The sequence below is a fragment of the Heterodontus francisci genome, chromosome 50 (genome assembly GCF_036365525.1).
Source record: "Heterodontus francisci isolate sHetFra1 chromosome 50, sHetFra1.hap1, whole genome shotgun sequence".
In the NCBI taxonomy this organism is placed as follows: domain Eukaryota; kingdom Metazoa; phylum Chordata; class Chondrichthyes; order Heterodontiformes; family Heterodontidae; genus Heterodontus; species Heterodontus francisci.
In genome coordinates, this window is record NC_090420.1 from 6,063,474 (window position 1) to 6,076,832 (window position 13,359).

At 45.6% G+C, this 13,359-nt stretch overlaps 1 protein-coding gene and 1 non-coding gene across 2 annotated transcripts in view; both read right to left on the minus strand.

The window, feature by feature from the left end:
* LOC137358453 (histone H2B-like) overlaps nucleotides 1–13,359 on the minus strand; it is a 184,482-nt gene that overhangs the window by 17,898 nt on the left and 153,225 nt on the right. The gene's annotated exons all lie outside the window — the stretch shown is intronic.
* trnam-cau (transfer RNA methionine (anticodon CAU)) lies at nucleotides 12,749–12,820 on the minus strand. The gene has a single exon. It is a non-coding gene; the product is annotated as a tRNA-Met (tRNA).

Below are 13,359 nucleotides of genomic sequence, written 5' to 3' on the forward strand. Positions count from 1 at the left end.
CTGACTCCACTGCAGTACTGCAGTATTCAGCTTCTGTTTACCAGGTGTTTGCAGTGGTTTTACAACACGTTTGTGACATTCAGAAACAACACAAGCCCTGCACTGCTCAATGACTGGGACTGTCCGATAGAGCAGTGACCTTTACACAGTCACATTTCTATTTCAACGGAAAACAAGCAGCCACTATTTAAAACGTCCCTTTCACACTTCTCACCTGGTGTCTGCAAGAAACGCTCGTTATTTTGCGGCTATTTTTCCGCCACTGTTCACGATCCAACAAACAGTGAGAGACTGGAACTAAAGCAGGAAAATTCCCTCTCCTTTGGGTGGTGAAATTGTCAGTGATTTTCAATAGTGATTTCTTCCCATTGTGTCTCCCTGAGCCTGTACAGACACTGTCCGAGAATGAACTCTCCCTTCCCCGTGTCCCCGGCTCACTCCATGTTCCGGGAGCAGCTCCAGCTCCGCAGTGTCTGTTACAAACACTCCCCGACTCCCCCTCAACTTCCCACCACTCAATGCTAATCTCTGAGCACATCTGCAGACACGGTCCCAAAGCAGTGGCTGCTGGAAGCAGATGCTGTTTGTTCCCTTCCCCCGGGCCCGGGAAGTCTCCATTAGCAGCTGATTTAAAGCATCTTCCCCTGATTGAGTGAATGGCCTCACAGACTGGGTTGGGGAAAGGATGCGCATGCGCTCCACTCCTCATAGTGACGTCCCACAGGGGGCGGAGCAACACCGCGCGTGCGCAGATCTTTGCAGCAATTCAGCATTCAAACATCAATGGGAACTTTTCCCATTTCACCCTCATCAAAGTCCCAAAGAAAGTGAAGAGGGGCTTGGACTGGAGGGAGGGAGGGGCGGGGTAGGGGGAACCTAGAACCCAGAAAGCTGCCCACTTGCCCCATTTTGATGCTCAATTTGCGGTCATTCCCTGCAGGGGGTTTGTTATTATTGAGCCCCTCCTGGTAAAACAATCCGGTAGAAAGAGGGGAGAAAGGAGGGAGCCGGTGTGTTTGCTGGGACCTTGCAGAATTCATTTCAGCAGCAAAAGTCCCGGGTGAGATTAACCCGAGTGAAACACGCTGTCAGTGAGAGGAAAACCGAACGGCCCTTTTCATCTTTTCATTGGAAACAAAGTAGAGCCGGAAGTGCGGCGAGCAGAGCAGACACACAAGCTCAATGACAGGAGAGCTCGGCCGTCCCTGAGTTTCAGCTCCCGGCTCTGACATTTCCTCATCCACACTGTCTTTACTGTGGATGTTCAGGGATTCCTTGTCGGATCTGAGGACTGTATCCATTAAACATTCTGAGTCAGGAGATCCACACACTCTCTGTTATCAAGATTTATGGGCAGGAATGTTTCAAAACTTTGTCTATTAAATCATTGTATTATTCACAGAACTAATGAGGCAATCGGTTCATTATTCAGGCCTTGAACTTGGTTTGGGTAGACCGAAAACTGAGAGGTTCAGCACCTCCACAGTCCTTCGCTATTGGCCGTGTGGCCTAATGGATAAGGCGTCTGACTTCGGTGTATTTAATGAAGTTATCAGAAGATTGTAGGTTCGAGTCCTGCTGCGGTAATTTTGGGCGATCGGTGTTCAGCACCGCAGCCTCACAGCTCCAGCGACCCGTGTTCAGTTCTGGCTAATGTCTGTGCGCAGTTTGAGTTCTCCCTGTAACTGCGTGTGTTTCCTCGCACAGCCAAAGACTTGCAGATTGATTGGTAAATTGACTATTGTGAATTGCCCCCAGTGGAGGTAGGTGGTGGGGGATGTGGTCGGGAAGATGGGAATAATGTTGGATTAGCATAAATGGGTGGTTGTTGGTCGGCAGAGACTTGGTGGGCCGAAGGGCCTGTTTCAGTGCTGCATCTATTAATAAATTACTGATTTTTTTGATGAAATAACAGAAAAGGTTGATGAAGGGAAAGCAATGGATGTTGTCTATATGGATTTTCAGAAAGCGTTTGACAAACTACCACATAAAAGGCTGGGTAACAAAACTGAGGCTCCTGGAATAGGAGGGTCAGTATCTGCTTAGATTTAAAAATGTATGAAATATCAAAAAAAGCGAGTTGTGGTATTTGGTTGTTTTTCAGAATGGAAGATGCTGAACAGTGATGTCCACAAGGGTCAGTGTCAGGACCACCAGAGATATAAATGACTTGAATATTGGAATCACAGAATTGTTACTACACAGAAGGAGGCCATTTGGCCCATCGTGTCTGCACTGACTCTCCAAATGAGCAATTCACCTCATGTCACTTCCCCGTCTTCTCCCCATAATCCTGCACATTCTTCCTTTTCAGATAACAGTCTAATTCCCCTATGAATGCTTCAATTAAACCTGCCTCCATCACATTCTCAGGCAGTTCATACTTTAACCACTCGCTGCGTGAAAAAGTTTTACCCCATGTCGCTTTTGCTTCTTTTACCAATTACTTTAAATCTGTGCCCTCTCGTTCTCGCTCCTTTCACAAGTGGGAACAGTTTCTCCCTATCCACTCTGTCCACACCCCTCATCATTTTGAATACCACTATGAAATCTCCTCTTAGCCTTCTTTTCTCCAAGGAAAACAGTCCTAACTTCTCCAATCTATCTTCATAACTGAAGTTCCTCATCCCTGGAACCATTCTCATGAATCTTTTCCATAATCTCTCCAATGCCTTCACATCTTTCCTAAAGTGTGGCACCCAGAACTGGACGCAGTACTTCAGCTGAAGCTAGTGTCTTATACAAGTTCAACATGACCTCCTTGTTCTTGTATTCTATGCCTCTATTACTAAAGCCGAGGTTACTGTATTCTTTATTAACCGCTCTCTCAACCAATGACTTATACCCCCAGTTCCCTCTGCTCCTGCACCCCCTTTAGAATTGTACCCTTTATTCTGTATTGTCACTCCATGTTCTTCTGACCAAAATGAATCAATTCACATTTCGCTGCATTGAACTTCACCTGTTATCTGTCCTCCCATTCCACCAACTTGTCTATGTCCTTTTGAAGTTCTACACTATCATCCTTACAGTTCACAATGCTTCCAATTTTCGTATCATCCATAAACTTTGAAATTCTGCCCTGTACACCAAGGTCTAGGTCATTAATATATATCAGGAAAGGCAAGGGTCCCAACACTGACTCCTGGGGAACTCCACTACAAACCTTCCTCCAGCCCGAAGAACATCCATTGCTCACTACTCTTTGTTTCCTGTCACTCAGCCAATTCCATATCCATGTTACTACTGTCCCTTTTATTCCATGAGTTAGAACTTTGCTCACAAGTCTGTTGTGTTGCACTGTATCAAACTCCTTTTGAAAGTCAATAAAAGCAAAATACTGCAGATGCTAGAAATCTGAAATATAAACAAAAAGTGCTGGAAATACTCAGCAGGTCTGGCAGCATCTGTGGAGAGAGAAACAGAGTTAATGTTTCAGGTCAGTGACCATTCAGATGCTGCCAGACCTTTTGAAAGTCCATGTACACCACATCAACAGCATTGCCCTCATCATCCCTCTCTGTTACCTCATCACAAAACTCCAGCAGGACAGTTAAACATGATTTTCCCTTAAGAAATCCATGCTGTCTTTCCTGAATTAACCCACATTTGTCCATGGGACTATTAATTTTGTCCCGAATTATTCTTTCGAGAAGTTTTCCCACCACCGAAATTGAACTGACTGGGGAGTGAGACGAGGTGAGTTGCTTTAGCAGAGAGCCAGCATGTGTTCGTCAGGCCGAATGGCCTCCTTCTGTGCTTTAGCCATTCTATGATTGTAGGATTCGAGCAGCAACTGTTGGTGGAGAGGCAGTGATGCAGGAATGGGTTGACAGAAAGGGAAAAGACTGGGCTGGTGTGTGTTTGCAGCATTAGCAGCGTGTGTTCGGGTTTGTGAATAAAGGTGATTTGGAAGCTGTGTTCCAAATTGAAGTGTTTACTGGAAGGAAGAAGTTGATGTAAATAAAGAGTAAAACGTGTTAAGATGAAGCGTGGTGTGATTGTGGATAGCAGTAAATATAGTGTTGGTGAATTATTTGTGTTAATAAACATCCACTGCACCCTCTGCTGCAGTCTGCTGTTTATATCCAGCTGTGTATTAGTGCTGTGTGTTAGCGAGATAAATGTTTGTTTCAACGCTGTTTATAAAGCAATAGCATTGCACTCAAACAGTCCCAGACATAGCAACACACGTACAAAAGCAAAACACTGCGGATGCTGGAAATCTGAAACATAAACAGAAAATGCTTGAAATAGTCAGCAGGTCTGACAGCATCTGTGGAGAGAGAACAAATTTAATGTGAACTAACGAAACAGACATGAACTGTTAACTGTTTCTCTCTGCACAGATGCTGCCAGACCTACTGAGCATTTCCAGCATTTTCTGTTTTTATTACAGCAACACCTTTGATCAGCAGTAGCGGTGATCGTGCGAGCCAGGGGGCAGCCGGGAAGGTACGTTTCACTATAAAGTACTTACCTGGCGATTCGGCGGACACGGACACGGGGACTGCTGGGTAAGTGAACTTATATATTCGGGCAGTGGCTAAACCCGAAACACTACATGTGTAGTGTCTCCCACCCATCCTCCTCCTCCAACCAAAAAAAAAGGACTCTTGTGTGGAGGGTTTGGTAAGGTAAGGTTTTACTTTATATTTTTTTATTCTCTGTTGTCAATTTAGAGCAGAGGGGATGGAAGCTAGGGCAGTTGCATGCTCCTCTTGCAGGATGTGGGAGGTAAGGGTCACCACTTGTGTCCCTGCTGACTTCACCTGTGAGAAGTGCACCCAACTCCAGCTCCTCACAGAACGCGTTCGGGAACTGGAGCTGGAGCTGGATGAACTTCGGATCATGCGGGAGGCAGAGGGGATGATAGAGAGCAGTTATAGGGAAGTACTGACACCGAAGTCACAGGATAAAGGTAGCTGGGTGACCGTAAGGGGAGGGAAAGGGAATAGGCGCACAGTGCAGGGATCCCCTGTGGCCGTTTCCCTCAATAATAAGTATACTGTTTTGGATACGTTTGGGGGAGGGGGACCTACCAGTGGAAAGCCACAGCGGCCAGGTCTCTGGCACTGAGCCTGGCTCTGTGGCTCAGAAGGGAAGGGTGGAGAATAGGAGAGCGATAGTGATAGGAGATTCAATGGTTAGAGGAACAGACAGGAGATTCTGTTGTCGCGAATGAGACTCCCAGATGGTATGTTGCCTCCTGGGTGCCAGGGTCAGGGATGTCTCAGATCGAGTCTACAGGATTCTTAAGGGGGAGGGGGAGCAGCCAGAAGTCGTGGTACATATCGGTACCAATGACATAGCTCAGAAAAGGGATGAGGACCTGAAAAGCGAATATAGGGAGTAAGGTTGGAAGCTAAAAGGCAGGACGAGCAGAGTAGTAATCTCAGGATTGATACCGGTGCCACGTGCTAGTGAGGCTAGAAACAGAGAGCGCGTGCAGCTGAACACGTGGCTACAGAGCTGGTGTCGGAGGGAGGGCTTCAGTTATGTGGATCATTGGGATACCTTCTGGGGAAGGTGGGACCTGTACAAGAAGGACGGGTTGCATCTGAACTGGAGGGGCACCAATATCCTGGGCGGGAGGTTTGCTAGAGCTCTTCGGGAGGGTTTAAACTAGTTTGGCAGGGGGATGGGAACCGGAGCTTTGGATCAGTGGATGGGGTAGCTGTTGAACAGGCAGATACCGAGTGCAGAGAGTCTGTGAGGAAGGTTAGACAGTTGACAGGGCAAAGTTTCAGCCAGTATGATGGGTTGAAGTGTGTCTATTTTAATGCAAGAAGTGTCAGGAATAAGGGTGGTGAACTTAGAGCATGGATCAGTACTTCGAGCTACGATGTTGTGGCCATTACGGACACTTGGATATCACAGGGGCAGGAATGGATGTTGGATGTTCCCGGGTTTAGATGTTTCAAAAGGAATAGGGAGGGAGGTAAAAGAAGTGGGGGAGTTGCATTATTAATCAGGGATAGTATCACAGCTGCAGAAAGGGAGGCCATCGAGGAGGTTTTGTCTACTGAGTCATTATGGGTGGAAGTCAGAAACAGGAAAGGAGCAGTCACTTTATTGGGAGTTTTCTATAGACCTCCCAATAGCAACAGAGACACGGAGGAACAGATTGGGAGGCAGATTTTGGAAAGGTGCAGAAGTAACAGGGTTGTTGTCATGGGTGACTTCAACTTCCCTAATATTGATTGGAACCTCCTTAGTGCAAATAGTTTGGATGGAGCAGTTTTTGTCAGGTGTGTCCAGGAAGGTTTCCTGACTCAATATGTAGATAGGCCGACTAGAGGGGAGGCTATGTTGGATTTGATGCTTGGCAACGAACCAGGCCAGGTGGCAGATCTCTCGGTGGGAGAACATTTCGGAGATAGTGATCACAACTCCCTGACCTTTACTATCGTCATGGAGAGGGACAGGAGCGGACGGGATGGGAAAATATTTAATTGGGGGAGGGGGAATTACAATGCTATTAGGCAGGAACTGGGGTGCATAAATTAGGAACAGATGTTCTCAGGGAAATGCACGACAGAAATGTGGAGGTTGTTTAGGGAGCACTTGCTGCGACTGCTGGATAGGTTTGTCCCGATGAGGCAAGGAAGGGATGGTAGAGTGAAGGAACCTTGGATGACAAGAAATGTGGAACAGCTAGTCAAGAGGAAGAAGGAAGCTTACTTAAGGTTGAGGAAGCAAGGATCAGACAGGGCTCTAGAGGGTTACAAGGTAGCCAGGAAGGAACTGAAGAATGGACTTGGGAGAGCTAGAAGGGGACATGAAAAATTCTTGGCGGGTAGGATTAAGGAAAATCCCAATGCGTTCTACACTTATGTGAGGAACAAGAGGATGGCCAGAGAGAGGGTAGGGCCGATCAGGGATAGTGGAGGGAACTTGTGCCTGGAGTCGGAGGAGGTAGGGGAGGTCCTAAATGAATACTTTGCTTCAGTATTCACTAGTGAGAGGGACCTGGTCGTTTGTGAGGACAGCGTGAAACAGGCTGATATGCTCAAACAGGTTGATGTTAAGAGGGAGGATGTGCTGGAAATTTTGAAAGACATGAGGACAGATAAGTCCCTGGGGCCAGACGGGATATACCCAAGGATATTACGGGAAGCGAGGGATGAGATTGCCGCGCCTTTGGCGATGATCTTTGCGTCCTCACTGTCCACTGGAGTAGTACCAGATGATTGGAGGGTGGCAAATGTTATTCCCTTGTTCAAGAAAGGGAATAGGGATAACCCTGGGAATTACAGACCAGTCAGTCTTACGTAGGTAGTGGGAAAATTATTGGAGAGGATTCTGAGAGACAGGATTTATGATTAGTTGGAAAAGCAGAGTTTGATTAGAGACAGTCAGCATGGCTTTGTGAGGGGCAGGTCATGCCTCACAAGCCTTATTGAATTCTTTGAAGATGTGACAAAACAAATTGATGAAGGAAGAGCAGTGGATGTGGTGTAGATGGATTTCAGCAAGGAGTTTGATAAGGTTCCCCATGGTAGGCTCATTCAGAAAGTAAGGAGGCATGGGATACAGGGAAAGTTGGCTGTCTGGATACAGAATTGGCTGGCCCATAGAAGACAGAGGGTGCTGGTAGATGGAAAGTATTCAGCCTGGAGCTCGGTGACCAGTGGTGTTCCGCAGGGATCCGTTCTGGGACCTCTGCTCTTTGTGATTTTTATAAATGACTTGGATGAGGAAGTGGAAGTCTGGGTTAGCAAGTTTGCCGATGACACGAAGGTTGCTGGAGTTGTGGATAGTGTGGAAGGCTGTTGTAGGTTGCAACAGGACATTGACAGGATGCAGAGCTGGGCTGAGAAGTGGCAGATGGAGTTCAACCTGGAAAAGTGTGAAGTGATTCATTTTGGAAGGTCGAATTTGAATGCAGAATACAGGCGCAAAGACAGGATTCTTGGTCATGTGGAGGAACAGAGGGATCTTGGGGCCCATGTCCATAGATCGCTCAAAGTTGCCACACAAGTTGATAGGGTTGTTAAGAAGGCGTATGGTGTGTTGGCTTTCATTAACAGCGGGATTGAGTTTAAGAGCCGCGAGGTTATGCTGCAGCTCTATAAAGCCCTGGTTAGACCACACTTGCAATATTGTGTTCAGTTCTGGTCGTCTCATTATAGGAAGGATGTGGAAGCTTTAGAGAGGGTGCAGAGGAGATTTACCAGGATGCTGCCTGGACTGGAGGGCATGTCTTACGAAGAAAGATTGAGGGAGCTGGGGCTTTTCTCATTGGAACGAAGAAGGATGAGAGGTGACTTGATAGAGGGGTACAAGATGATGAGAGGAATAGATAGAGTGGATAGCCAGAGACTTTTTCCCAGGGTGGAAAGAGCTATCACCAGGGGGCATAATTTTAAGGTGATGGAGGAAGGTTTCGGGGAGATGTCAGAGGTAGGTTCTTCACACAAGAGAGTGGTGGGTGCGTGGAATGCACTGCCAGTGGTGGTAGTAGAAGCAGATACATTAGGGACATTTAAGCATCTCTTGGATAGGTACATGGATGATAGTAGAATGAAGGGTATGTAGGTAGTTTTGATCTTAGAGTAGATTAAAGGTTCGGCACAACATCGTGGGCCGAAGGGCCTGTACTGTGCTGTCCTGTTCTATGTTCTATCACACAGGTGTTGGGAGGCTCAGCCTGGCTACGCAATGTTACAAGGACGCTGAGTGACACCATCGACAACGGGACAGAAAGAAAAACACACAGGAAACTAATAGACTGTGAGGAAGCAAAAGTGAGGAACGGAGAGAGAGAGACAGACAACGAAACTGAGATGGAGAAACAAGGCATTTGTATGATTGTGTTCTCCCTGTTGTGTCACGGTATTTCCTGTTGTGTAAATATGTTTTCTGTTGTGTAAAGATGTTCCCTGTTGTTGTGTAACGGTTTTCCCTGTTCTTGTTGTATTTTCTGTTCCTGACCGTCTCCTCACTGTGACCATTTGTCCTGGTTTTCTTGTTGCCAACATCACCATCTGTTGGTGGAGAGGAGACTCTGCAGGAAGGGGTCGACAAAGTGGGAGAGACTCGGCTGGTCCGTGTTTGCAGCTTGTGTTCGTGTGAGCAAAAGTGATTTGTTGCTGATTGATGTGTTCACTAGCAGGAAAAAGCTGATTGCAATCGAGCGCATCTTGTTATTGTGGGGAAACACTTGACATTTTGAAAGTGAACGGTTTGTGTTACTACCAAGCATAAATAGCAGAAAATGGTTTCGATCCATCGACCTCTGGGTTATGGGCCCAGCACGCTGCCGCTGCGCCACTCTGCTAACTGCTAGTTTAAATTTTAGCTGCCCGTTAGTGAAATATGTTCATTTCCCCAATGTTTTTATAAAAATAGGATTGCGGTCGGATTTCTCAAGAATCCCGGACTCAGCAACACACGTGCTGACGGACTCACCCTCACTGCACAATGACACAAGGACACTGAGTAACAGCACCGACAATGAGGCAGGCAGAGAAAGACACACAGAAAACCAGGAAGGGATTATCAGGACTCAGAAAGGAACAGACAGAGAAAGACACAGAAAACCAGGAAGATATTATCAGGACCCAGAAAGGAACAGACAGAGAAAGGTACTGAGCAAACCAGCAAGAGACAGCGAAAGACTGATGATTTATGTAATTGTGTTCTCTGTTGTGTAAAGATGTTCCCTGTGTTCTTTTAAAGATATTTCCTGCTGTGTAATATGTTCTCTGTTGTGTAACTATATTCGCTGTTGTGTAAAGATGTTCTCTGTTATTGTGTAAAATGGTTCCCTGTTGGGTCAAGATCTTCTCAGTTGTGTAAATATGATCCATCTTGTGTAAAAGTGTTCCCGGTTGTTTAAGTATGTTCCCTGCTCTGTAATGTAGAGCTGAGTCTGCACTAATGGAATTGCTACAGTATCTTCCAGTCTGATACTGGATGAGGGCTGGAATGTGATCCAACGCACAGTCTATACAAATTGAATTGCTATTGTATCTTTTAGTTTCACAATCCGGGGGAGTTTTAAACTGAATTCTCAGTTTGTATCTCAGGTTATACTATCTTTCAGATTCTCTCAATCTGATATCGCACTTGAGATTTAGACTTAAGAAAGGATGTACTGGCATTGGAGGAGTTCAAAAGAGATTCACTCAGCTGATTCCTGGGATGAAGGGGTTGACTTATCAAGAACGGCTAAACAGGTTATTCATTCGTGTTTGGAAGAATGAGGGGTGATCTTTTTGAAACGTACAAGATTCTGAGGGGGCTTAACAGGGTGAAGAAGGGTCTCTGACCTGAAACATTAACTCTGCTTCTCTCTTCACAGATGCTGCCAGACCTGCTGAGTATTTCCAGCATTTCTTGTTTTTATTAACAGGGTAGATGTTGAGAAAATGTTTCCACTAGTGGGGGAATCTCAAACTAGGCGACATAGTTACAGAATAAGGGGACACTCATTTAAACTGAGATGCAAAGGAATTTCTTCTCTCAGAGGGTAGTGAATGTCTGGAATTCTCTACCCCAGACAGTATTGGAGGCTAAATCACTGAAAGTATTTAAAGAGGATGTAAATAGATTTTTGAAATATTGGAGAGTTGAGGGCTATGAAGAGCTGGCATGAAAGAGGAGTTGAGGTCTGGGGCAGATCAGCCATGATCTTACTGAATGGCGAGGCAGGCTTGAGGGGCCGAATGGCCTACTCCTGCTCCTATTTCTTCTGTTCTTATGTTATGTTATATCTAATGTATATGTCAGGATGCACTAATGGGAATTAATACTGAAACTTATAAAATCATAATGTGTGTAAATATTGGACTGATATTTAACTTGAATCTCAGAGTACATTATTGTGGTTAATTCTGTAAGTTTGAAAAGGGAACTCTGTGCCATAATGAAAACAAGAAATGCTGGAAATACTCAGCAGGTCAGGCAACATCTGTACAGAGAGATGGAAAGTTAACGTTTCAGGTCAGTGACCTTTCTGATGCTGCCAGACCTTTTGAAAGTCCATGTACACCACATCAACAGCATTGCCCTCATCATCCCTCTCTGTTACCTCATCAAAAAACTACAGCAGGACAGTTAAACATGATTTTCCGTTAATAACTCCATGCTGGCTTTCTTGAATTAACCCACATTTGTCCATGGGACTATTAATTTTGTCCCAAATTATTCTTTCGAGAAGTTTTCCCACCTCCAAAATTGAACTGACTGTGGAGTGAAATGAGGTGAGTTGCTCTAACAGAGAGCCAGCACGGGTTCGACAGGCTGAATGGCCTCCTTCTGTGCTGCAGCCATTCGATGATTGTATGATTCTAGCAACAACTGTTGGTGGAGAGGCAGTGATGCGGGAATGGGTTGACAGAAAGGGGAAAGTCTGGGCTGATGTGTGTTTGGGTTTGTGAATAAAGGTGATTTGGAAGCTGTGTTCCAAATTGAAGTGTTTACTGGAAGGAAGAAGTTGATGTAAATAAAGAGTAAAACGTGTTAAGATGAAGCGTGGTGTGATTGAGGACAGCAGTAAATATTGTGTTGGTGAATTATTTGTGTTAATAAACTTCCACTGCGCCCTCTGCTGCAGGCTGCTGTTTATATCCAGCTGTGTATTAGTGCTGTGTGTTAGCGAGATAAATGTTTGTTTCAACGCTGTTTATAAAGCAATAGCATTGCACTCAAACAGTCCCAGACATAGCAACACACGTACAAAAGCAAAATACTGCGGATGCTGGAAATCTGAAACATAAACAGAAAATGCTTGAAATAGTCAGCAGGTCTGGCAGCATCTGTGGAGAGAGAACAAATTTAATGTGAACTAACGAAACAGACATGAACTGTTAACTGTTTCTCTCTGCACAGATGCTGCCAGACCTACTGAGCATTTCCAGCATTTTCTGTTTTTATTACAGCAACACAGGTGTTGGGAGGCTCAGCCTGGCTACACAATGTTACAAGGACGCTGAGTAACAACATCGACAACGGGACAGAGAGAAAAACACATAGAAAACCAAAAATAGACTGTGAGGAAGCAAAAGTGAGGGACAGAGAGAGAGAGACAACGAGACTGAGATGGAGAAACAAGGCATTTGTATGATTGTATTCTCCCTGTTGTCTAAAGGTATTTCGTGGTGTGTAAATATGTTTTCTGTTGTGTAAAGATGTACCCTGTTGTTGTGTAAAGGTTTTCCCTGTTATTGTTTTATTTTCTGTTCCTGACCGTCTCCTCACTGTGACCATTTGTCCTGGTTTTGTTGTGGCCAACATCACCATCTGGTGGTGGAAAGGAGGCTCTGCAGGAAGAGGTTGACAAAGTGGGAGAGACTCGGCTGGTCCGTGTTTCCAGCTTGTGTTCGTGTGAGCAAAAGTGAGAAGGAAGAAGCTGATTGCAATCGAGTGCCTTCGGAAGCATCTTGTTATTATGGGTAAATACTTGATGTTTTGAAAGTGAACTGTTTGTGTTATTTCCCCAATGTTTTTATAAAAATAGGATTGCAGTCGGATTTCTCAAGAATCCCGGACTCAGCAGCACACGCGCTGACGGACTCACCCTCACTGCGCAATAACACAAGGACACGGAGGAACAGCACCAACAATGAGGCAGGCAGAGAAAGACACACAGAAAACCAGGAAAAGATTATCAGGACTCAGAATGGAACAGACAGAGAAAGGGACTGAGCAAACCAGCTGATCGCAACGAGCGCATCTTGTAATTATAGGGAAACACTTGATGTTTTGAAAGTGAACTGTTTGTATTATTACCGAACATAAATAGCAGAGAATGGTTTCGATCCATCGACCTCTGGGTTATGGGCCCAGCACGCTTCCGCTGCGCCACTCTGCTAACTGTTGGTTTAAATTTTAGCTGCCCGTTAGTGAAATATGTTCATTTCCCCAATGTTTTTATAAAAATAGGATTGTCGTCTGAATGCTCAAGAATCCTGGACTCAGCAACACACGTGCTGACGGACTCACCCTCACTGCACAATGACACAAGGACACTGAGTAACAGCACCGACAATGAGGCAGGCAGAGAAAGACACACAGAAAACCAGGAAGAGATTATCAGGACTCAGAAATGAACAGACAGAGAAAGGTACTGAGCAAACCAGCAAGAGACAGCGAGAGACTGATGAACACCACTTGGAGGGAGCACTGAGGGTGGCAAGGGCACAGAATGTAGTCTGGCTGGGGGATTTCAATGTCCATCACCATGAGTGGCTCGGTAGCACCACTACTGACCATGCTGGCCAAGTCCCAATGGACACAGCTGCTCGATTGGGTCTGCAGTTTGTGGTGAGGGAACTAACAAGAGGGAAAAACATACTTGACCTCATCCTCACCAATCTGCCTGCCGCAGATGCATCAGTCCATGACAGTATT